Source organism: Neovison vison, chromosome 11, assembly GCF_020171115.1.
Source record: "Neovison vison isolate M4711 chromosome 11, ASM_NN_V1, whole genome shotgun sequence".
NCBI classification, from domain to species: Eukaryota; Metazoa; Chordata; class Mammalia; order Carnivora; family Mustelidae; genus Neogale; species Neogale vison.
Genome location: NC_058101.1, coordinates 197153273 through 197178631, shown reverse-complemented (window position 1 = coordinate 197178631; position 25359 = coordinate 197153273). Strand labels below are relative to the sequence as shown.

The following is a 25359-nucleotide window of genomic DNA, read 5'->3' as shown; positions in this document are numbered from 1 at the left end:
GTAGTCTTGCTCTTTCCAGAAAAGTGAAACTTGAAGAGAGAGAGGAGAAATCCCCAGCTGTAAGGACAAACCAGTCTGATCTTTCCCCAGCTCCTCCTCTGAACAGGTCCATTTTCCACAACACGGCTACCTCAAAAACAAAAGATGTGGTAAGGCCTGGACAGGAGGCATGACACTGTGGCATGCGAGGACACTTTGAGTTCTTTCAAGCTCCATTCAGAAGAGAGAGAGCCATGACAACTCTGCCTCTCTGATGCAAACAGAAACCAGTCCCTACCTGCATTTGTCCCAAGTAGCTCTCTCTCTCAAATGTCCCAAATCAAAAAGCCCAGAGATCTCTTTCTAGTCAGGCTGCCAGCAATAATAATAAAATTACTGCCAAAATATGCATGACATAGACAGGAAGGAAATAGGTCAAAATGCTTATAATTGGGAGGGAAGGGTGATAAAAAAAAAAAAAAAAGCTTCTCTGTTTACAGTAAATGCAAAAAACAGAGGTGTATAATATATGGCCTATGATAGGTCTACATCATTTAAGTGAGGAAGGTAAGTATGAAGTTTGCTTTTAAGGACTGTCTTTTTCCAGTCATAGAATCTTAGCTCATGAAAGGCTTCAAGCCTAAAGCGGTCCTTTCACAAATAAGGAGTCAAGTTTCAGCCTGGGAAGGGATTCTCCCAGTTGAGTGAGGACTAGAAAGAAAGCCTCCAAAGACCCGCTCCACCATGATGGCAAGCAAGATCTCCTCTAATAAAGTTCGACCTCCTCGACCCCACTCATCCGCCAATCTAAGCTGCCGTCTCCATTTGAAAGTGCAGAATCAACCAGAAATTTTGTTTGTGTTAAGCAAATAACTGCTTACATTGAGGTAACCACAGGGGATATTTGTGTCAGAAATTGTGAGATTTCATGTTTTTCTCATGCTAAGCAATGACAAAAATAAATAAATAAATAAAAGGAAGGGTATTGACAGTCGGGGGCACTTCGGATACTCCTGCACCAAGAAGATGCCTAAAAGTGTTAACTTCTAAAGACAAAGAACACTTTTATCAAGGTCTTAATTAAGCTCCATAGCCTTGAAGGTAGGCGGATCGGGGAAGGGGTCTGAGATTTAACACACACACTCATCAGTGTCTGTCTCTAGGTCCGAGTCCACGTGTCCATTCAAGCCGTTTACCACCACTCTCTGTTTACGCCGCAAGGAGATAAGGCACCATTTCTGCTTCCTAATTTCAAAACACAGGCTTCGTACATCAGTGACTCCAGCACCGCTGTGTGCAGCGGCTATGGGCACTCTGGAGACACCGCGAGAATTTCTACACTTGGCAACGGGCTTTTGGATGCTGCCTTTGACCTTTCCGCAAGCGCTCCGCGCAGGGGCCACTGACACGCCGCGGTAGCAGGACCGTCCGGCTCCGTGCTTCCAGGCGCGATCCGAGAGCGCCTCAAAAACCCTGCCACGGGGCCAGGAAGGACGCCCGTGGCCGAGAGACCACCGGTCCCAGCCCCGCAGGATCATCCCTGGCATGTGAAGCTCGGGGTCCGCCTTCCGGGCCGGGTCGGCCCCGCCGCCACACAAACGAGAGGCCGGTCCCGCGGCGCGCGTCCCCCGGACCCCGCCGCGCACCAGCCCCGCTCCCGCGCAGCCCGGGCATCCCCGGCTCAGGCACAGGAAGCGGCCCGAAGGCCTCTGCCACCGCGGAAAGAGGAGCCGAGGGCAGAGGCCGGAAAAGCAGAACGGCCCCGGGAACCGAGGGGAGGCTCACGCGTCTCCGCGGCGGCCGCCGCCTCCCGGGCTTGGGCCGGCGGAGCAGCCTGAGCCCCCGCGCCTCCACCGAGACCACCGGCGCCGCAGCCGGAAAGGACGCGGCTCCCCTCGGCAAGAGCACTCACCTCCTCGGCTGGCCGGCCGCTACGCCGCCAGCTGTCACCACAGCCCACTGCCTGTTCAGCGCCCGCTCGGATGCTATTTAAGGGCGCCGCCGTGGAGCCGCGGCGCCCTGGCTGCGCCCCAGCCTCCTCCGCCGCGGAGCCAAGCCGCTCGCCGGTGCGCCAGCCGCGCCCGCCCCGCCCCGTCTTGTCCCGCCCCGTCCCCCGTCTACAAGCCCCGCCTCCGCCAGCAAGCCCCGCCCCCGACGTGCGCCTGCCTGCCTCCCGGCCGGAGGAGCCCAAACCTGGCTGCGTGCGGGCGGGTGCAGGGAGGCAACGAGCAAACTCAGGAGTCGCTTCGCCTGCGTTCCATTTCATAGCGAACCTGTGGAAGGGCGAAGGGTGTATCACAGAGCCTCAGCCTAGAAGCCCGGCCAGCTCTGGGGTCCCGTTGCTGCGGGGACCGGAAGACGCCCTTTTGCGTCCTCCACTCCCAGTTGTCTGCCTTGCTGACTTTTGGCGACCGGGGTTTCTCTGCAGGCAGAGACCCGGGGCGGGGTGGGGAGCTTCCCTGGCCTATTTTCTATATATATATATTTTTTTTGACACTCACTTGTGAAGCCCCTTTTTACCCGATTTCACCACGGTCCCCACATGGGGTTTTGCCACAGTCCCTGGCAGGGAAGACTCGTCTGGACTTCTGCAATGTCTTGGTCGTGAAGCAACTCCGGACCTATCGTACTGGTCTACTTACAGCAGAATGCAGATCCAGCGTTACTCAAGGACAATATCCACTTGCCAAGTTCTTGAGGCCTCTATCTCCAATTCAGCCCTGGCTGGGGTTTTGAGGGGTTCTGCATCTGTGCAATGCCCATTTGACATGAACTTCTTCGGGTCCTATACCAAATGTTATTTTTCCTCCCAGCACCTGAGGTCTGCCGGTTCAGGTTACAGGGGTGCTTGCGCCTGGCATTGGGAGGAGAGCTGCTATCTAGTACTTCTTTAAATTTGCAGCATGAAAAGCATTATTGTGATGATAAACCCCTCTGAAAACAACAACCGCAGTGTACTGAAACAGTTCACACACGTTATCTCCTTGAATCTTCATCATAACCCTATGAGGTGGATGCTGACATGATTCTCCTTTCACAGATGAGGGAGAAACTGAGGCACAAAGGTTGAATGCTACTGCAGACAAAACCGCGCTTGGAACTCACGCAGTCTGCTTCCAGAGCATGCCCATAATAACCACTGGACTACACTTTGTCCTTATGTTTTTGCGAGCCGTGCTCACCGGAGGTGGTCTCAAGCATATCAAGTTGACTCGAGCAAGTAATATCCCGGGGACTTTCCTCCCAAAGTGTGCCAGGCACTATACGACAGTGATGGCGAGGGCAACCCATGCTCCAGTGGCCTCTGCAGCAGCACAGGACTCCAAGATCCCCTTCTACCCACAGACTCTCTGTCTAAGATGAAAAATGGGCTCCACTTTCCTTTCTGTTGGTTTTCACTTGGCTAATCCTTGGTTTGTCTGCTCAGATCTCTTCCTCCTCACCTGTGATTTCATCACTCGGAGCCTCTTCTTTATTCTCTTGCTTCTCCAACCAGTCCTTCAGGCCCTCCTTAAGCACTTCAAAGTTCTCTGCTGTAGTGGTTGGTCAGGGCTGCCATTACAAGTATCACAAACCAGGGAGCTTACACAACATAAATTTATTGTCTCAGAGTCCTAGAGGCTGGAATTTCAAAATGAAGGTGTGATCTAGGGTTGGTTCCTTCTGAAGGCAGCGAGGGAAGAATCTGCTTCAGGCATCTCTCTTTGGCTTGGAGAAAGCTGTCTTTTCCCTGGGTCTCCTCACCCGGTTTTTCCACTGTGTGCGTTGTGACCACATGTCTTCTTATGAGGACATCAGTCGTATTGGATCAGGGTTCACCGTAAGGGCATTAATTTGATGACCTCTGTGGAGGCCCTATCTACTTGGGAGTTAAGACTTCAACAAATAAATCTGGGGAGAGGAAGGGAAGCAATTCAACCCACAACGTGTGACAGCTGTCACTGACTATCTTCCCTATTGCTTCCCCCTCCAAGACCCTTTTTTCCTCGTCGATTGGCTCTTCCTTTGTTTCTAGCTCTAATGCAGGTAACTGACACCTGAGAATGAGAAAGGCACACAATCAGGAATTACATCTCAATTCCTACTCTCTCTGGTAAAGCTGCTGTATGATATAGGGAAGGAAGCAAGTTCAGGTTTCTCCTCTGGAAAAAAGGGTACTAGACTAAATAATTCCTCAGGTCTCTTTAATAGCTAACACTTAAAAACAAAACAAAACAAAACAAAACAAAAAACTTATCTCAAAAAAAGTTTCACAACGTATAGGGTTTCACAACATATAGGGTTGTTCCATGACCATGAAATAAAGACTTTGAAGGCAGGCAGAACTGCACAGTGGTTAAAAACATTGGCTAAGCCCCCTCTCTTCCTCTGTAAGACAGGAATAATGGCACCCACCTTAGGAGGGTGTCAGCCCATCGCCTTAATTTTCTCATTAAATGAACGTTCCAGGCTCCACGGTGGGGGGTTCCATTTTGTGACTTGGAAAGATGTAGGAACACAGACTTAAGTCCCTTTTCCATCTTCTTTTTTTTCCCAAACATTTCTGTAGCCACCCGAACAAAAGGCAATTGGGTGTTGCAATGGAGCAAATCTAATGGAAATTTAAGTCTCTGATCAGTTGTTCTCAGTCCCATATTGGCTTGATTAAAATGCTGTGGCTAACTCTGGCTAGATCCAGATCTATCGAACACCTGTTGATCCATTTTCTGGAGAAGCTAAACAGAATCAAGGTCCTTTTGGAGACAAGCTGAGGGACAGGTTGACAATGATCTTGTCTCAAAAGCTCCCACTTGGGATTGCCAGCAGCAGAATTGTCACTATTATTGATCTTCTGTATCTACCGATTTTGAGCACGGTCATCTGCAGGATAACCGCATCCATTAATAGTGGCTGATGTGCTTTTAATTCCAGGATGGCTAAAGAAAGGGTTGGCATCAGTGGCTGGTGCTTCTCACTCAGTCTCTTTTGAGGCTACATCTGCATTAGGCATATATCCCTCTCCCCCGTGAAACTGTTAGTGTCTAGAAAGCGGGACTGCATGCCATTCATCTCAGATTTGCTGGGCTTCCAGCAATAGGGAGAAAGGATGTTTCCACCAAACTGACACTGTTCTATAACTACAGGTGATTATCACATAGTCTCCAGTGGCCCTCACTGAAGCCATAGTCTTTCCTTCTCCCACACCCCCTTTTACTGCTGCCATGCACTTGATCCTCTGACTTCATTAACTTTATGAGGAGAGTTAGTCTACGCTCTCTAGCCAGTAACCTCCATGAGTGTACCCCTCTTCCCACTGGGAGGCTCCCAGAGGCTCTCCGAGGCTCTTGTCCTGCTGGGCGGAAATACCTGCAGATTAAGAGCAAAGCCTTAGAGTCAGACTGCTTGGATTCAAATTCCGCAATTTACTGGTCCCAGACCTTGGGCAAAAACCCCTCTAATCCCTAGCTTTTTTTTTAAGATTTTTATTTATTTATTAAAGAGAGAGAGCATGAGCAGAGGGAGGGGTTGAGGGAAGATGGGGGAAGCAGACTCCCCACCAAGCAAGAAGCCTGACACCCATCTCCATGCAGGGCTCCATGGCAGGACCCAGAGATCATGACCTGAGCTGAAGGCAGCCGCTTAAGCAACTGAACCACCCAGGCACCGCTAATCCCTAGCTTTCTTATCTGCCAAGTGAGTTTGATATCCTAGGGCAGCCAATCTAAATCACAATCCATTGGAAATTGCACCATTATCGTATGTATCTCTGAGAAAGAAAAAAAATGTTCCACATTATATTTGCAACACCACAGTTGACAGATGAACCCTATATTGCTTGGTTTTTACTGCATAACAAATCACCTTAAACCTTAGCGGCTAAAAGTCTGTCTTCAGCTCTGTCATGATCCCAGGGTCCTGGAATCAAGTGCCTGCATCGGGCTCCGTGCTCAATGGGGTTTCTGCTTCTCCCTGTCTTCCCCCCACGCTCACTGCTTGTGCTCTCCTCTCGTCCTCTCTTTCTCTCACAAATAAATAAATAAATTTTTTAAAAAGAAAAACTTAGTGGCTTAAAATAACAACCATTTATTAGCTCACAGTTCTGTGGCTGGGCCCATGGGCTGGGTTCATCCAGGTAGTTCCTCTGCTGGTCTCTCCTGAGCTCGCTCTCTCTCTTGCCACCCAGTCAGCCAGTAGACAGATGAGCTGGATGGTTCGAGAATGGCCTCAGTCACTTGGTCGTCAGGTTGTTTGCTGGGGTCCCTTAGTTCTCTTCCAGGTGCCCACTCCAGGGAGCTAGTTCATGTGTGCTAAAATAGTGGGCTCAGGTCTCCAAGCTCAGCAAAGGGGACAAGCCCTGATGTGCAACTGCTTTTCAGATGCCATGTCTGCCGCCATTCCATTGGCCCAAGAAAGCCACGTGACCAAGTCAAGTATCCATGTGGGAAAGGATTACCCAAGGACATCAATTCAGAGGGGAACTATGGTGACCATGTTGCAAAAAATCTGGAAAAAAAAATATGCATTTAAGAATACACAAAATATAGTAGTAGCGATGGATGATAAAGATTTATTAGGGTGATCATATCATAATATACATATATCAAACCATTACACTATATACCTGAAACTAATATGTTATAGGTCAATCAATCTCAATTTGAGAAAGTAGAGAAGAAACATATTAGTTGAAGTGAACATAGAGTTTAAGAATATTTACTTTGTAGCTTTGCTGGTGGAGGGACCCCCCCCCCCGCCTCCAATGCTTAAGGAGATGAGAGGCAAATGTTTTGGAAAGCAGAAGTCATTAGCTTCTAGCAGAGGAAAGACCTTTCTCTGGGACTGGAGGGAAAGAAGTTCAAGTTGGTACGGATAGAGTTTGAAAATAGTAGAGTTCAAAGAAGAAGGAATCAGGCCCTCCAGTCTTGTGACCAAAGTAAATAAAATATTCTTCATTCTAAAGAATATAGAGTCGTGATGCCTTTTCTCCCTCCCCATTCCTCCAGAGATTGCAGTCCTGTGCTCCCTCTGTTTTCACAGAAGAAATAGGGTTTTTACAGGAAAAGCCAGGCTTCTGTGACTTTAGCCTTGATCAATTTTAAAACATGTAGGACTGTCCAGTTCAATGGACAGTGCTGGTATATACTGTTTCCCTAAGAGTCTGAGCATTCCTGGCGGGTCTAGCCTTCCTTAAACTTCAGTAAGCCAGCATGGTTTATCAAACTAAAGTTCCCAATTCATAACCACTGATGCTCTGATAAAATAAGCATTTCTGCTTTAAAACTTGGAGTGTCCCTTTAAAGAGTTTAGGTTGACAAGATGAAATATATACCAAGAGAGCTCCTTTCAGGGTACTTAAATATTAATCACGCCCCTGCCTTCCAAACATTGCGTTCTCTCTTTGTTCAATAATCCCTCCACTGACCAATAGAGGAATACAGAAGCCAACACTGCTGAGAGTGTGTTTTCTGCTTCTTAGAAGAAAATTAAAAAAAAAAAAAAAGAAGAAGAAGAAGAGGAAAACCATAATTTCTTAAGAAAATAAAATCCTGGGGCACCTGGGTGGCTCAGTAGTTAAGTGTCTGCCTTCGGTGCAGATCCTGATCCCAGAGTCCTGGGATCAAGCCCTGCATCGGGCTCCCTGGGCTCCCTGCTTGGCAGGAAGCCTGCTTCACCCCCGCCCACTCCCCCTGCTTGAGTTCTCTCTCTTGCTGCATCTCTGTCAAATAAATAAATAAAATCTTTTTTAAAAAATTAAATACAATCCTATGTCTGATTCCTGAATAAACACTGGGATAGATCTGGACAGACGGGCAGATGATGATAGGTAGACAGACAGTAGATAGAGATAGACAGAGGGATAGATATAATTGGAGTATGCTGGGCCTTTGGGGACCAAGGGTCATCTTGGATCCAAGAAAGGATTTTATTTAAGAAAAAAAGCAGGGTGGGGGTGGTTAGTTGCCCTGTGAGATAATGTCTATGAAGCACTCAGTACCTAGTACCGAGCTCGATAAATACGATTGCTTTTGCTTCTCTTTGGAAAGCCTTTGTAGCTTATGCTTCTTTCTACCTGCAACCCTGTAAAGTCTTATTTATCATCCAAAACCTAACTCAGGCATCCCTTTCTCCAGGACACACACACGGACACACACACACACACATAATGTGTTGTCCGCAGAGCCGTGCTAGCCTGCACATGGAATGTGTGGCCTGTTGTAACTAACAGATTGTCCCTTCTGTGCTTCGAGGCCCATGGGCCTGGCTTTGAGCTCCCTGACAGCGGACATTCTGTGTCTAGCCATCTCCTACCCTCCTGTCAATGCGACACTGGACACTCGATACCCATTTATTCAACGGAACAGCTCTGCCACCTGTGTAATTGTTCTTTCCTCTGGAGTTGCTCCCATGGCTCTTTGTAATGTTTCCATCGTAGGACTTGTCACACTCTGTTGTGATTACCTGTTGGTGTAACACGCACACGGACAGAATGTGCGTGATTCTCCCTGATATCACACAGATTCCCCCCTTCCCTATGTCTGATAGTAGCCGGGAATACTCTGCAGATTCCTGTAAATGAATAAAAACTGTTTCAAATGCCCATTCTAGTTATACTCAGAAAGGCCTGTGGCCTAGAGGTCCGGAGGAAACTTAGATTTAGTATTAATTCATCAGTTATCTCTAGTCCTTCCCTCTCCTCTCAGGTGGCAATGCTGTTCCCTTACCACATGCTTGGGAGAGTGGTCAGTGGAGGCCCAGCCCGGTGCCTGGGGCCTCTCCCACCTCCTACCGCCCCCCCAGCCCCCTACCCCCACCTGCCACCACCAACAAGGAAATATTATATGGCAGGCCCACAACACCCAGCAGTATTCTAAGTTTCTCTCAGTGAATAGAATGTGGCTGAAAACACCACGGGGAGTGCAGGGGACTTGGACCAGATCGTTGGCCACCCCAGTTCCTGGGGACAGGACACTGGTAACCGCCCCCCCACCCCAGGGTTGGCACATCAGCTCCGAGAGGTGTTGAAACTGGGTGAATGGAGCAACACGCAGCCTCCCTTCGATCCGCTGGGGGCTTCTCCTTCATCCCCACTGCACGAGCCCTCCCCCTAAAAGCCGCCCCAAGCCCACGCCTCCACCTTCTGGAGGCTGCCACGGCCCACCTTGAGAATCTGATGAATGCTATGGATCCTCACTTCCTAAGTGTTTATCACATGCTGTCTGTGGGTGTCCGAGGATCCCTAGGTTAAGAGCCTCTGATCGAATAGAAAGGGTATTCAACGGGGGATTATAAAGATCTAAGTTCAAGGCTGGTCTCTGCCCCTTAGCGGTTTAGAAGAAAAAAAAATGGTTCAAGAAGACAATTTAAGTGATATTGATGAGGGAGCAGAAAGCAAAGTGGGGGCAAAGCACATGCTGAGACTCTACAACACCCCCGGCAACAGGTGGGATCTGTGGGATCTCTGTGACATTCCTCAGTCACTCCCAGCTGCCCTGAAACTAAGGAAAGGAGAAAATAAATGGTTAACTAACAGCGATCACAGTCCTGCAAGACCCGAGTCTCTATCAGTGATTTAGAAGAAAAAACCATTCTTACGGGTCTCTGGAAGTTAGGATGTTGATAGAACCCCCAAGATTCAATTTCCTGGAGCCCTACCATCAGCCACCCATCCAAAGTACTGCGGGAAACAAAGGCAGAAGGAAATGTAAATCAAGTAAAACTTCCTTACAATTTGCAGCCCATTGACCAACACTAGCGGCCGGCAGAATAGAACCTTCCTCCAGGAAACTCGCAACGGTCGGAATGGAGGGAAAAAACACCTCAGCTTGACAAAAGCCAGGCCCGCAGGATCCTCCAAGGCTTCTTTAGCATATGAAAGTCCTTTTGGATGCCTCCCTTTCTCCTCACCCTCCCACCTCCCAAATACAGAATGACCTACCCCTCACAAGCCCGGCACCGCCCCTCTTCCTGCCCCCGGTCCCGTCCTTACGCTTCAATAAAATCATCTTTTTCTGCACCAAAGACGTCTCAAGAATTCTTTTCTGGGCCTTCAGCTCCAGACCTCACCTACATTCCCAAACTACATCAACAGGAACAAATTATTGAACACTTCATGGAGCCGATAGCTCCCATTCAAGAACCATACAGCAGGTGAGGAAGTGGTGATGCAACACGGGGGCTTAAGTGGGTAGGAGAAGAATAAATGAAACAAGATGGGACTGGGAGGGAGACAAACCATAAGTGACTCTTAAGCTCACAAAACAAACTGAGGGTTGCTGGGGGGAGGGAGGTTGGGAGGGGGGTGGGGTTATGGACATTGGGGAGGGTATGTGCTTTGGTGAGTGCTGTGAAGTGTGTAAACCTGGCGATTCACAGACCTGTACCTCTGGGGATAAAAATATATGTTTATAAAAAAAAAAATTAATTAAAAAAAAAAACCTGAAAAAAAAAAAAAAAGAACCATACAGCAGGGAGGGAAGGCAGGAAGCACTTTTAAGATAAATAATAAAGAACAGGGAAGAGAAAAACAGAAAATCTCGAATTGGCTGGAGCTACCCAGTTAACCTTGACTGCCCTGAGAAGGAACGAAGAAATACTATAGAGCCTGAGCTGGCTTGGCATTTGGGGATTGGTGGACTCAATATATTGCATTTCTGGGCAAGGGGAGCATTTATAGGGACACTAAAGTTATCTGAATTTTGGTTTCCTGATGGTACACCATGGGCAGGAGCAGATCCATCATGGGCTTAGAAATTTGTTTTAAGGCTGGTTATTGAATCAGCTTTGAGCCTCTACAGGTTGTAAGCGGCTTGCCACCTAACAGGCTCTTGGTTCTAGGTTCCCCAGCGCAAGCTTTCAGCTATAACCGTTTTTAAGTCCGTGGTGCTATCAGTTTGGCACAAGTAGGCAGCGAACGATTGATGGTTTACTCAAAGTCCAGCTCTGCATCCCTTCACTTTTTCTTTTTTTTTAAATTTTTTTATTTTTTATAAACATATATTTTTATCCCCAGGGGTACAGGTCTGTGAATCGCCAGGTTTACATACTTCACAGCACTCACCAAAGCACCTACCCTCCCCAATGTCCATGCATCCCTTCACTTTAAAGCATTTGCTGGATCCATTGACTAGATGACCTCCAGGAGCCCGGGACTGGAGAGGACAGGTAAGCGTGGGACCACATGTGTGTACACCTGCTCATGAAAGGTGTAGAGAGCGGACTAATACACGGGACCGCAGCTCACATTATGATGGCCTCCTGCCTCTCTATCCCTAGAATAGACGCCCTCTCAAAAATTTCAGCACAAAATATTTTACCTAATTCACGCCCCAAAACATTTTACCTAGTTCACGCCCTAAAAGAACCTGTGGTATGGGTGCCTCCAGCCTTGTGGCCAGGTGATCGAAGTCTGACCCTTGTTTGGCGTCTCCCTCTAGAACATTCTCTTCCTTGACCCTGTTCAAGTCAAAGCCAAGAGTCTCCATCAGGAATATTCTTATATAGTCAGCACTGAGGGAGACGTCTTTGGCCTAAATATGCAGAACACACGGCTTTTTGAAATTAGTTCCGTTTGGTAAATAACCAATGTTCTCACTGACTGAATAAAATTGATTATAATATTCACTCTACCCAGCTAAAGGCTACTAAAATGTGTTTTGCAAAGGACTGGTTTTGCATCACTGTTAAAAATCCTTATACTTTTTTTTTTTTTAATAGCTGCCAAGATATTCTTCAATTTATTTTTTTATTTTTTTTTAAAGATTTTATTTATTTATTTGACAGACAGAGATCACAAGTAGGCAGAGAGGCAGGCAGAGAGAGAGGAAGGGAAGCAGGCCCCCTGCTGAGCAGAGAGCCCGATGCGGGACTCCATCCCAGGACCCTGAGATCATGACCTGAGCCGAAGGCAGCGGCTTAACCCACTGAGCCACCCAGGCGCCCGATATTCTTCAGTTTAAAATGCAGGCAGCTCACATACATATGGGCTTCTGGTCATTTAGACTCACTAAACATTTAGGGACGACTGGGTGGCTCAGTGAGTTGGGTGGCTGCCTTCAGCTCAGGTCATGATCCCAGGGTCCTAGGATAGAGTCCCACACCGGGAATCCTTGCTCAGCAGGGAGCCTGCTTCTCCCTGTTTGCCACTCCCCCTGCTTGTGTTCTCTCCCACTCTCTCTCTCTGACAAATACATACATACATACATAAATACAAAAAAATTTAGACTCCTCTACTCTCATGGGGTCTTCTTCAGGTCAGTCGATTTTCCAAAATTTACAAAGCTCCCACTTTGCCAAGCACTGGGCTTTTGGATAATAATCTGGAGAGGTCACTGAAGGCATAAATAATTGTAATTTTCTGAACTCTTTCTCCTGGGTGTTGTTCCTACTGAGGTACCCCATGCTATTTAGTTTCTATAACTTTCATGGTAGATGGGGGAAAAAAATAGCACAGTGGTCCAGTCTAAACATTGCATTCATAGGTCTGCTTTAACGGGTCATCTTTTCAGCTTTATTGAAAAACCGTCTCTACCATCCATTCACATTGACGGAGCAAGCACCATCTGGGGCTAGAACTGTTGGGGGTATAAGAAATGATTTCTGTTTGCAAAGGTTTTTAAATTAAATTGGCAACTGTGATAAAATAAGGAATATATTTAGTCTTTATCCTTGATTCCTGGCACAGAGTCCCTAAAACCCTTGGAAATTCCCAAGTCATAAGTGTCTTTTATTATTCAAAGTGAGTCCCTTTAGCTTGAGTTTATGCTAATGAGGCTATGTGGGTCTCAGGATAGGATTGGTCTTCCAGGAAGGGGCAGGGGTCTGGAGATTAAGTTTTATAAAACTTCTGAAAAGAAGAAATTGGATGAGCTTCTGGGTGAGTGGTTGCAGTCACCCGCCCGGAGGGAGGGGGCCATAGCCCCACGCCACAGAGAGAGACACTCCTGAACTCAGGACCCCCCTGGACCTTACCCTATGTACCTCTTCATCTGGCTGTTTATTCTTATCCGTCATAATTTCCTTTAGAGTAAACCAACAAATGTAAATGTTTCCCTGAGTTTTATCAGTTGTTCTAGCCAATTATGGAATCTGAGAAGTGGGTCACGGGAACCCCCGATTTATAGCCAAATCGGACACAAGTGTGGGGTGTCACTACTTGTAACTGGCATTGGAAGCTTGGGGGGCAGTCTTTCGGGACTGAGCCCTTAACCCGTAGGGGTCTGTGCCGACTCTGCGTTAGGCACGGAACTGAATTGTGGACATCAGCAGAAAATTGGCTGTTGGTGTTGGAGAAAACACCCCAGGAACGCAGAATATATTGATTTAAAGATAAATAAGAATGCCAAATAGCACTTGAAAAATGTGAGTGGTGTCTCCGTGAGCTTATGCTAGGTCTTGCTACAGTAACATGACCTCTGAAATGTCGGTGGCTGATAACACAAGTTGATTTTTCATTCTCATGACAGCTGAGCTAGAGATCAGCGGTGAACACCACAGATCTTCATCTTTCTAGGACCCAAGATGGTGGGACAGCCTCCCTCTAAGGAGATGTCCCTCACGGCAGAGAAGAAAGTGCAAGGGGGGTACCACGAAATCGCTTTCAAAGCTCTGCTTGGACGGAGCACGTGTCACTTCCATTCACGTTTTATTGCCCCCATCAAGTTATGAGAGTATCGTAATAATAATCCTTTCATAGGAAGGGACTTCAGATAACAGGGCCCGAGATTCTCATCTATCACGAATAGTGTAGAGAAGGAATGCTCTGAGAACGAGGTTGGGGGAAGATCTTGGGAACCGTAGCCATGACAGGCCCCTCAGCTGCAGCCACTGAAGGGGTCTTGAAGGAGGGTTAGGATTCAGACAGATGGAGTGGTTCTGGGCCCTTTAGATGCCATGGCAAAGTGCCCAAGACATATTCAGATGTCAACAAACAGACAATTCAGAAAGAATTAGGGTTGGAGTTGGTAGGTTGTTTAAGAGGAGAAAGGCTGAACTACTTGAATCACTATATATGGAAACGTGAAGTAACTGCTACTATTTATTGAACTTTGCCCTAGGAGTTGAGATGAATATACTCTTCTTTAAATCTACCATGAGATTTCTCCCCATTTTAGAGAAATTATGGCTTTAGAGGTCGAGGTCCTGGCCTGAAGCCACAAAGCTGATGCGTGCAGAAGTCAGGATTCAAACCGTGATAGTCTGCTGCAGAAATAGTCTTCGGTCTACTACTGCTGGGAGAGCCTGAGGGGATTAATACACTTGCCCTGTGATGTGGATAGATCCAGAACACTGGGAAGAACTCACAGGACGTTCAGGATGTTCAGGACATGCGCCTGGCGTCTAAGCCGAGAAGCAGGTAGAAGCCTACCCATCTCTTAGCAAGATGAGTCTTGTTAGAATGCCACCAGCACAGCCGCGGTAACTGCCACAGGTAGACGCCAACCCTCCCTTTGTGTCTGTTACCCTCACTCAAGAGTCCAAATTGTAGGATGAGCTTCGGCTGCCAGCTTCTGGCCCTGTGCCTGAGCCCTGGCTGCCAGGGGTAGAGAGAGAAAGAGGGAGGATCTCTCTGCTTTGTCGTCTGGAGTTGCCGGCAAGGTAGCATGACCCCCCAGATAGGAGGAGTGTTGAACATGGCAGAGCAAACTGCAATGTCAACCATATGACAAATGTCCACCATATTCTGTAAACCCATGGGGCGGGGCATGCAATTCGGTTATTGACATCATATATCTCATATGCATACATATGCAAAACATATGCATATATAACATATGCAACGCGAGAGGCAGGTACTAGGATTGGAATTGATATAGACAAGGTGAGTTAATTATCTCTCAGACACTTGGGGTGATGGAATAACGGAAGGCCTCAGGGTGGAGTAGCCCCTCAAAGTTTTGAAGGAGAAATGCATAAGGATCATCAAGCTGACGATAACAAGCCCAGGTACCCATGAGCATGTAGGGAGGTACAGGTGTGTGAAACAGCACCGACCGTGAAGTACCGGGAGTAGAAGAGGACCACGGGGCCACCATGACAGCTGCTCTCGGCCAGCCCAGCTGGTTGCACTGGGTGATGGAGAGGTACTCAACAGTTTCAAAGAGAGGTGGCTCACGGTTGCATTTTATTCATTTATTTATCTATTTTAAGATTTTATTTACTTATTGGACAGACAGAGATCACAAGCAGGCAGAGAGGCAGGCAGAGCAAGAGAGATGGGGAAGCAGGCTCCCTGCCAAACAGAGAGCCCAATGCAGGACTTGATCTCAGGACCCTGGGATCATGACCTGAGCTGAAGGCAGGGGCTTAACTCACTGAGCCACCCAGGCGCCCCACGTGCTTGCATTTTTGAAAGCTCGCTCGCTCTGATCCCTGATGGAGGGTGGACAGCAGGAATGGGTGTGGATTGGGGTTAAGCCTGGCCACAGGAGATCAAGTTTCTATTTCGTCTCTTTCACCAATTAACTGTGTGATTTGGCCTCCAACTTAGGCTTTGCGTGTTTAGGTCTCATTATTCTCATCTTCAAGAAGATTTAGATGGATAAGATAATTTTTTTTTAAAGATCTTTTGTTTATTTTAGACGGAGGGCAGAGAGAGAGAAATTCAAGCGGACTCCCTGATGAGGGCAGAGCCTGAGGCTGTGTTCCATCTCATGACCCTGACTGAGATCATGACCGGAGCAGAAATCAGGAGTCCCACGCCTCAGCTGAGCCACCCAGGTGCCCTGGATGGATAAGATAATCTGGACGTGGTCAGTTCCCTTCAGAAGTTCTAGGTTTAGTCACCCCAAAGGCAGATTGGAGTACAAATATAAAAGGACGTCAATTCCAGGGTAAGGTATTTGAACTACTTCCTGATTTATTCAACAAACATTTATTGCATTTTCTACGTCCAGCACTGTTCTAGGGACGTAGCAGAGGACAAGAAAATTCTCCAACGCTATGTGACCTTTTAGGAACAAGAGCTTACATCCTAACAGGGTGGGAAGTCAACAGTAAAGAGACAATGGACTAATAATATCTAGTGGCAATATGTGCTACCAAGAAAAATAAAGCAAAACAAAAATAAAAGTTGGGGGGATTGAGAGTGACAGGAGAGAGGTACCCCCTACACGTGCTGGCAAGGAAGGCTTCTCAAGGAAGCAAAAAAGATTTTGAGAAGATATTTAAATGAAGGAGGGATCAAGAGCCTTGAAGACAGGTGGAAAGGATTTTCCCAGCAGAGTGAGCAAATAAATGGCAACTGTATTCTTAACAACGTGGATGGAGCTAGAGAGTACTGTGCTAAACGAAGTAAGTCAGAGAAAGACAAACTCCATATGATTTTGCTCCTATGTGGAATTTAAGAAACAAAACAGATGAGCATAGGGGAAGGGAAGGAAAAATAAAATAAGATTAAAAACAGGAAGGCAAACTGTAGGGCACTCTAAACTTTGGGTAATAAACAGGGTTGTTGGAGGGGAGGGGTAGGGGATGGAGTAACTGGGTGGTGGGCATTAAGGAAGGCACGTGACAATGAGTACTAGGTGTCATTTGCAACTTATGAGTTGCTAAATCTATCTCCAAAACTAAAAAAAAAATAATACATGGCAACAGCAAAGGTATCAGACAGGTACATGTAAGGGAGAGCAGGAAGGTCAATGAGGCAGAGCAGGGTAAGGAAAGTTTCAGGTAAAGGGAAGAGCCAAGACAAAGGCTCTGAGTCATGTGTCAGGACGGACAGGGCAATCAGTATGGTGGAACGGAGCAAGCCAGGAAAATGCTTGCCGTAGATGAAGTGGCAAGGGGCCAACCTTACTCCATGACTTGTTTTTTATTCCATTATTTCAGTGTGGTAGGCACGGGGCTAAGCTCTGGGAACACACCCATCAACAGGCCATGCCTTCAAGGAGCTTAAAATGCTTCTAAAGCACTTGTAGGTTGTCAAACACATTTTTAGTCATCGACCGTATTTTCTAGCACTGAATATCTTGCCAACTCAGTCAAGCTTTTCTAATCCATCAGGCTGTTGCTTAACGTGTCTACTTTGCCCGGCTTTGCCCTTATTATCGACCCACCTATCTAAAGCTTCTTTGTCGTTAGGGTAAGGTCAAATACCAGTTAATTCAGGAAATTTCTTATACCCTAGGTTGGAAGAAATCACATGCATCTGCTGATCTGTCCATCCACCCATCTGTCCATCCATCCATCCATCCATCCATCCTATTCTTTGATTCTTTTCCTTCCTAGCGGGTCTGTCCTGGACATTGTTGATGCAGCAGTGCACAAAACAATCCTGCTTTCAATTATGTCAGAATGTAACTGCAAAGTTTGACAAGAACTTTCCCATTGAAACACGGGAAACATTACAATCGATTGTTTTTTAATCAGGCACTTCCTTTTTGCCCAATGCCAACATTAAACACAATGAGTAATAATAAAAAGTGAAGTATCAAATCCTAACTTTAAGTATATCTCCAGTTTTACAAATAGAATCTGTAAACAATTTTTCAGTGTAAAGTCTTCATATAAAATTCAAATAATAGAAATTCAATTGGATAATTTAGTAGGATGACAAAAATAAGTACATTTGACCATTGAACAATGGAGGGGGCTAGGGGTTCTAACCCTCCCACACACAGTTGAAAATTTTCATAGCTTCTGACTCCCAAAAAAGTCAAATACTAATAGCCTACTGTTGACCAGAAGCCTTATCAATAATGTAAACAGTCGATAAAATCTCATTTTGGATCTCATACATATTATATACTATACTCTTACAATAAAGCAAGCTAGAGAAAAGAAAATATTAAGAAAATCATAAAGAACAGAAAACATAGTTACAGAACTGTACTGTATCAATACTATAACTTTGCATCATGTTTACAAAATGAATCATAGTACCTCCCTCAATATCATCTTATAGGATACAAAAACACTGTAGATGTTAATACATGTTAATAACACTAGACATCAACAAATGAAGATACAATGTAAAAAAAATTCATATTTATTTATAGGTCTAATAATTCACGCATTCACATTGAAAAAGCAGCAAATGATCAATTTATGGTAGCCTAGTGTATCCTGTATGATTGCTTCACCGGAGCCTAGCGAATACATTAGTGAATGAATTGCTATAAAATTTTTATGGCGCACAGCATTATAGTCTTATTCATAACGCAGTAACACAGTACTGAAAACACAGTTGCATTGTTTAAAACCACTTACCCATGATTGGCCAATATGTAATTTCTCCACTTACGAGAGAGAGATGCATACTGTACAGTGATGTAATTCTTTGAAAGCAAAGTTATAAAAGGATATAAAAAAGAACATATCACTAATTTTGTATTAAATACCACTCACGTTATGCCTACATAAGGATAGTCCATTCCTTTCCATAAAAGTCTTGCTCACGGTGTTCTATGCAGTGAATTCTTAGTCCACAGCAAGGATGATGACATGGGAACGTCTCATACGGTTCTTGCCCTACCAATGTTAGAATTCGCAGATCATTCTTAATGGAATGGTTTGATGACGATATACTATTCATTAAGTGGAAATGGATCATCATAAAGTTCTTGATTCCCATCGTCTTCACAGTGAGTAGGCTGAGCAGGGGGACGAGAAGGCATTCGTCTTGTTGTCTCAGGGCGGGCAGAGGAGGAAGAGATAGAGGAAGTAGAAAGAGAGGTAGGAGAGGCAGGCACACTGGGTGTAAATTTATATAAATATATTGTAATTTCTGCCTTACTTTTTTGCTTTTTTCATGTCTCTAAAAATGTTTCTATATGGTACCAATCTTTCTTCCTCTGTTTCAACGTCTGTATTGTAGAAGGGCCCAGGTCATTAAAAAAAAAGTCAAAAGCAGTCTTGAATAATCAGGTTGATTTCTGCCATATTGTCCAATGATCATTTTTTGGGCCCTGTTCCTTCTGTATCTTCTGTCTCACCATCGGTCATCGGTCTGGAAGTATTCATTCATCTCCATCAGGCCACCTCCTATTTCCTCTGGTGTGGTATCCATTAGCTCTTGAATTTCTCTAAGACCCATATCTCGAAACCCTTCCTCCCCTACCTTTTTTTCTGCCGTATCCATAATTTCTATCCTCATTTCCTTTTGGCTCTGTCGTAATTTATGTGAAGTCATGCCAGCTCTGAGCAGCTTTCTCCAGCAGGAATCCATTGCTTCGGGCTTGATGGCTTTCATGGCTTTTTCTTTAACAATGATGGCATCTCCAATGGTGTAATTCTTCCAGATCTTTTTGATTTCTCCTTCCCAGGGTTCCTTCCTATAGCTTTGGGAATCCTTTCCATAGAGTAATGTGTGTAATGAGTCTTAAAAGTCCTTATGACCCCCGATCTAGAGGCTGAATTAGAGATGTTGTGTTTGGGGGCGAGTAGACCATTCCGATGCCTTTGGTGTTGAACTCATGGGGTTATGGGGAGGGGAGTGGGGCACTGTCCACTATCAAAGGCACTTTATTTAAAAAAATTTTTTTTCAGACTAACTTTATTTTTTTTTTAAATATTTTATTTGTTTATTCATTTGTCAGAGAGAGAGACAGACACAATGCACAAGCAGGCGCAGGCAGAGGCAGAGAGAGAAGCAGGCTCCCCACCGAGAAGCCCGATGTGGGACTCGATCCCAGGACCCCGGGATCATGACCTGAGCCAAAGGCAGTGGCTTAACCCACTGAGCCACCCAGGCGTCCCTCAGACAAAATTTAAAAGGCAGTCACTTAGTACTAAGGTACTTCCTGACTTCAGGGACAAAGTACTGATGGAACTAAGCCAGAAAAAAAGGGTTCTTCTTGTACAACCAAAAGACCAACACAGCTGGTGTTTATCTTTTCCCTTCAAGGCTAGGGGTCCACAGCTTCATAGATGAGGGCAGTCCTCATATTAAACCCAACTACATTTGCACAAAACAGGAACATTAGTAAATTCCGGTCCTTGCTTCTCTTCATTACTAATATATACTTTTGTGGCATTTCTGCCTTTCATCTGCATTAAAAACCCATTCAGGGTATGCCTGGGTGGTTCAGTCGGTGAAGCATCTGCTTTCAGCTCAGGTCATCATCTCGGGATTGAGTCCTGCATCGGGCTCCTTGCTCAGCAGGGAGACTGCTTCTCCCTCTGCCTGCCGCTCCCCCTGCTTGTGCTCTCTCTCCCCCCCTCCCCGACAAACAAACAAACAAACAAATAAATAAATAAAATCTTCAAAAAATTATATTAAGGGGCGCCTGAAGGGCGGGGGGCTCAGTGGGTTAAGCCTCTGCCTTCTGTTCAGTTCATGATCTCAGAGTCCTGAGATAGAGCCCCGCATCAGGCTCCCTGCTCAGCAGAGAGACTGCTTCCCCCTCTCTCTGCCTGGATCTCTGCCTACTTTTGATCTCTGTCGATAAAATAAAATCTTTTTTTAAAATTATATTTTAAAAAACCCATTCGGGAAGATCTTTCTCCTCAATGATTTTCTTAATGTGTCTGGGAACTTATCTGGTGCCTCTTGGTTGGCAGAAGATGCTTCTCCTGTTAACTTGAGATTATTTAAGACAAACCTCTTTCTAAAATCAAACCATCCTTTTCTGGCATTAAATTCTTCAGCTTTGGGGCGCCTGGTGTGGCTCAGTTGGTTAAGCGACTGCCTTTGGCTCAGGTCATGATCTCGGAGTCCCCGGATGGAGTCCCAGGATTAAGTCCCGAATCGGGCTCCCAGCTCCATGGGGAATCCGCTTCTCCCTCTGACCATCTCAGCCCTCATGCTCTCTCTCACTCTCTCTCAAACAAATAAATAAAATCTTTAAAAGTATATATATTCAAAAAAATTCTTTGGCTTTGGATCACTTGCCTTCCTTTTGCTTCAAGTTGTCGTAGCAGGACTCGATTTATCTTAAATGAAGTTAGAGGTGGTTGGTATGCCTTTTTTTTTTCTTTTTAAGATTTTATTTATTTATTTGACACAGAAAGAGAGAGATCACAAGTAGGCAGAGAGAGAGGGAGGGAAGCAGCTCCCTGCTGAGTGGGGAGCCCAATGAAGGGCTTGATCCCAGGACCCTGAGATCATGACCTGAGCCGAAGGCAGAGGCTTAACCACTGAGCCACTTGGGCACCCTCGGTATGCTTTTCTTACAACAATCCTGCACCCAGATAAAAGCTGCATTCTTGGGGGCCTAGGAGTTGAAGTCTGTTAAGAGTCTGACTCTTGATTTTAGCTCAGGTCATGATCTCAGGGGCATGGGATCACGTCTCAGCGTGGACCCTGCTTGAGCTTCTCCCTCTCCTTCTGCCCTTCCCCCTCCCTGCTCCCCCTCCACTCACCATGCAGTTTGCACATTCTCAATAGGAGAGAAAAGATATTTTAGCAAGGAGTGCAAGGTTTTCATGCCTGCTGGCGTAGCTGTGGCAATGGCGTCACAATTTTTTTTTTCACCATGGTCCTTTGCTGGATTCGCTTACTTGAAACCACTCAAAACCATAGATCTAAAGATCACCATCTCCAGGACGTATCAAGTAATTCAACTTTTTTCTTGTAAGGTCAGGACCTCTTGGGAGCACTTCCCACATCGCCAGTGGTCCTTCTTATGGATTCCATGGCGTTATCTAAAGTATTGCCCTAAACATGGGGCACCTGGGTGGCTCGGTGGGTTAAGCCTCTGCCTTCGGCTTGGGTCATGATCCCAGGGTCCTGGCTTCGAGCCCCACATTGGGCTCTCTGCTCCGTGGGGAGCCTGCTTCCTCCTCTCTCTCTGCCTCCCTCTCTGCCTACTTCTGACCTCTGTCTGTCAAATGAATAAATAAAATCTTAAAAAAAAAATCGTATAAGGTATTGCCCTAAACATGATGAAAAACACGCAAGACCTGTGAGTGATCGCTTTTTACTGCAACACACGGTTTCCTGGCGAGATGAGCTGCCCATATGGAGATAATTGGCATTACAGGGCCTTTTCAAAGGATACTTGCGACACTTGAGCTCCCTGCAAGAGCAGCAGGAGGAGGCTACAAAATGATCAGTGTGATGTAATATGCACTACAGTTAGTTTCAAGCAGTTATGATTTAATACTACCTCTCTGTGTAGTATGAAACTGAGTGAAGGTGGAACTCCCATTGGGGGAACTAATGACAGTGAAGGCCCATTTGAGAGATGGTGAAGTATTAGAAATCCTAGGGAAGAGTATGGAGCTCCTTCGGACGGAGGGACTTAGCGCTGCTCATCAGCATCCCCAGACACGGCCTGACAGAAACATATGTTGGATGGATGAATTTTTTTTTTTTTTTTAAAGATTTTATTTATTTATTTGAGAGAGAGAGACAGTGAGAGAGAGCATGAGCGAGGAGAAGGTCAGAGAGCGAAGCAGACTCCCCATGGAGCTGGGAGCCTGATGTGGGACTCGATCCCGGGACTCCAGGATCACGCCCCGAGCCGAAGGAGTCGTCCAACCAATGAGCCACCCAGGCGTCCCAAGGATGGATGAATTTTTTAAAAAGGAATGATTGAACCATAGGAGCTACTTCAAATTCTTATTCAGGAAAATGACTTAAAGAAAGTGGTGCTTCTAGAACATTCGCCTGGCACAGCAGAGTAGGAGAGAGTGAAGAGAGGGCCACCCTTGAAAAGTGTGGCATCACATGGAAAAGCCCAAAATCACCCCCAGAAAGAGCTAAAGATGACGCCAGGGACCAGAGGGATGGCGGGGTGTTTGTGAGGGAGGAGGGTGTTTGAGGACAGTCGTCTTAGGAGAAGGTGAAATTTGGGGGTGGGGGAAGGGAGGGCGTGAGGATGGAGAGGCAGTCCCCAGTCCAATCACAGAAAAGTGCATCAAAGCGGCCCGCTCTCATGTGTGGAAGACGGTAGGCAGAATCCCGTGTGAAATGTTCCCACTCAGCTTGCCGTCCTCTTTTAAGCTACTTTCCCCTGCAATTCTGTAGCAATACCAACTCTTTAAACAACCAAATCAGCAAAGCGTGCCCATGACTTACTTCCGTAAGTGTCTGATGTCCCCACCTTCTCTGTGATCCAGCTGACGAAAGCTATTGTTTTAGGTTTTGTGCGTGTTAAGGGGGCAAGGGTGTGCCTCGCCTGCTTCTGAGCTGGGGGGATGACACTCTTGATGAGGTCCCCAAAAGGCAGCAGGAAGCTGTGCTAGGAGGGGGAGTGATGCTTGCTCTGAGATTGTACCCACCCCACCCCCGCCGGGAAAAGTGGGGTGGTACAGCCAATAAACGAAGGGGTTAAACCCTCTGTTGGCCTGTGTCTGGATCCCCCATCCGTGGAGAGTTTTAGAAATAGAGCAGAGTTTTGTCTGGAAAACCTTAAGACCTGTCCGAAGGCTGGCGTATATTCAGATGACTGCCCACCTGTATCCAGCCTGTGGTATGTGTGCTCTGTTGAAACACGGCTGTTACATACAAATAAAAGTCACATTATCATAGAGTTTGTGGGGCATCCAACTCTGTCAGAAGGATAATAAGGGTTCACAGAATTTCTGAGGGCGGTGGCAGCAGCATGTGGATCAGTTGGGAACATCCAGGCCAGTGACGGATGATGGTGGCTTCTACCAACATGGCAGCCTGGATAGTGGAGAAATCTGGGTATTTCTGCAATATATTTTGCAGTAGAACCAATAAATCTTATTTCATGGTTGGATGGGATTGGGCAGTGGTATTAACAGAGCAAAGAGAAAACTCCAGAATGACTAGTTTTTGTTTTGTTTTGTTTTGTTTTGCCCTGAAAGACAGCTAGATGAGGGTACCACTGGGATGGGAATGACTGGGGCAGGAACCAGTTTGGGAAGAATATAAGTAATTCTGCTCTGGAGCTGTTAGGTTTGAGATGTCTGTTACTGACCTCAGAGAAGTTTCTGAGCAGGCAACCAGACATACACTCAGGGGAGTTCGGGGCTGGAGACTCAAATTTGGGAGATGAAGTTTTGCAAATCTCCTGGCTCTTCCTCAGACGTTAGGAGGGGCGAGAGGGGGTAGAAATGCTTCTTGCTTCAGAGAAATGAGTAACTGGGGTGCCTGGGTGGCTCAGACGGTTAAGCGTCTGCCTTTGACTCAGGTCATGATCCCAGTGTCCTGGGATCACCCTAAGTCGGGCTCCCTGCTCGGCAGGAAGTCTGCTTCTCCCTCTCCTTCTACTGCTCCCCCTGCTTGAGCTCTTTCACTCTCTGTCAAATAAATAAGTAAAATCTTTAAAAAAGAGAGAGAGAAAGGAAGAGCTGAAGTCCATTTGCTCGTTCACATTGTCATTCATTCCTCAAATTATTTATTCAGTTATTTTCAGTGCTAGATAATGTTAAAGTCTGTGAGTACAGTGTGATTCGATGAGCATAGACAGAGGCAATCCTCACCCTCATTGAGTCTGACACCTAGACAGCACTGCGAATGTAATCTGAGCCTCCCACCTAAGTTCAAATTTTCTAATAGCCACGTTAAGAAAGCAAAAAGAAATAGATGAAGTTGGGGTGCCTGGGTGGCTCAGTGGGTTAAGCCTCTGCCTTTGGCTCAGGTCGTGACCCCAGGGTCCTGGGATCGAGCCCCGCATCGAGGCCGCATCTGGCTCTCTGCTCGGCAGGGAGCCTGCTTCCTCCTCTCTCTCTGCCTGCTTCTCTGCCTACTTGTGATCTCTGTCAAAATAAATAAATAAAATCTTTAAAAAAAAATAGATGAAGTTCATTTTAAGAATGCATGCTACTTAACTCAAGATGTCCCAAATAATGTCATTCCAACATGTAATCAATATAAAAATGATTAATAAAATATCATACATTCTTTTTTTTTTAAATTTGGTTTTCAAAATCCACTGCATATTTTATACCTAGAGCGTGTACCAATTAAGAGGAACCCCACGCTCCGAAGACTCAGTAGCCACTTACAGCCCAGATCTAGAAGGTACTGTGCAACTTTGCTCTTTGATGTTTAAAGCCCTCCCTTCTGCCTTCTGGCCATCTCGGGATGCCAGGGACCATCTGAAGCTCCAGGATGCCATTAAATACTGAGGCTGAAACTCTGGGGATCACAACACCAGAGCGTGTCCCCCAAAGGGCCAGCAATGGCAGCCTGATGGTACAGGTACCATCGAGACACAGATCAGTATCCAGAGAACTCCAGCCACACCTGGATTAATTGTTGACGCACTGGATGGAGGATAATTGCTGTGCGCTTTTAAAATGAGACCATCGCCACCAGGGTAAATATGTGTAATAGCTGGGTTAAAAAAAAAAAAAAAAAAAAAGAGTTGATTTTCAGTAAAAGTAAATCAAGCTGTTTAAATCCCAGGGTCTCGCCCAGACAGTCCCCTTTGTCTTATTTCCCTGCTATGCGGTAGTGACTCTCCTAGGCAGGCTGGGATAGTCTGGGGTCCCTGAGAAGCAGCAGCCAAAGATTTGCTTCGGGAGCTGGAGAAGGGTGGGTTGGCC

General features: G+C 46.2%; 1 protein-coding gene across 2 annotated transcripts in view; it reads right to left on the bottom strand.

Moving 5' to 3' along the window:
- The window catches only part of ACSL1 (acyl-CoA synthetase long chain family member 1), a 64284-nt gene extending 62299 nt beyond the window's left edge, over positions 1-1985 (bottom strand). For both annotated transcript variants that reach the window (XM_044225627.1, XM_044225626.1), the window contains exon 1: positions 1892-1985. The gene's annotated coding sequence lies outside the window, so the exon portion shown is untranslated. The remainder of the gene's footprint in view (positions 1-1891) is intronic.
- Between the last annotated feature and the right edge of the window lie 23374 nt (positions 1986-25359).